This window comes from Fulmarus glacialis, unplaced genomic scaffold (assembly GCF_000690835.1).
Source record: "Fulmarus glacialis isolate BGI_N327 unplaced genomic scaffold, ASM69083v1 scaffold18583, whole genome shotgun sequence".
NCBI lineage: Eukaryota > Metazoa > Chordata > Aves > Procellariiformes > Procellariidae > Fulmarus > Fulmarus glacialis.
The window spans coordinates 386-622 of NW_009202764.1; the positions used below are offsets into that span (position 1 = coordinate 386).

Below are 237 nucleotides of genomic sequence, written 5' to 3' on the forward strand. Positions count from 1 at the left end.
GGAAGTGGGGCAGCGGCAAGGGAACCACGGCTTTCCTGTTCTTGGGTGAGATCTCCAGGGGTGAGGAGACGGTGGGGAACGCTGGCAGCGTGGATTCGGAGGGTGCAGCAGAAGGCCCGAGATAACGGGAGAGCAGCTCGTCTACATCAGAAGCTGTGTGTGACAGTGGTAGAATAAAACACCCGGAATGGGAGACAGGGAACCTGAAAATGCAGGAGAGAGCCCTGGGCAGGGACT

General features: G+C 58.6%; 1 protein-coding gene across 1 annotated transcript in view; it reads left to right on the forward strand.

The window, feature by feature from the left end:
• The window catches only part of PATL1 (protein associated with topoisomerase II homolog 1 (yeast)), a gene marked incomplete at both ends in the record, with an annotated part of 7,084 nt that overhangs the window by 381 nt on the left and 6,466 nt on the right, over positions 1–237 (forward strand). The gene's annotated exons all lie outside the window — the stretch shown is intronic.